Here is a 355-nt window from a genome sequence, read left to right as displayed (position 1 = left end):
GAAAAAAAAAGACAATACCAATAGTCATACAGGATGTGGAAGAAATTAAACTCTCATTCATTACTGGTGGGAATGTGTAATGCTACAGACACTATGGAAGACAGTCTGATGCTTTCCCCCCAAAGTTAAATATAATCTCATTCTATGATCCAGCAAATCACACTCCTGCTTATTCAGCCAACTTTTTAAAAAGCTTATGTGCACACAAAAAGCAGCACATAAATATGTATAGCAGCTCTCTTCACAATGGTCAAAGACTGGAATAAATCAGGATGCACTTCAATAGGTGAATGGATAAGCAAACCAGGCTATATCCATGCAATGAAGCAATAGAAAAAAAAAAAAACAGTTATCA

Source organism: Macaca nemestrina, chromosome 13, assembly GCF_043159975.1.
Source record: "Macaca nemestrina isolate mMacNem1 chromosome 13, mMacNem.hap1, whole genome shotgun sequence".
In the NCBI taxonomy this organism is placed as follows: Eukaryota; Metazoa; Chordata; class Mammalia; order Primates; family Cercopithecidae; genus Macaca; species Macaca nemestrina.
This window is presented reverse-complemented; position numbering follows the sequence as displayed.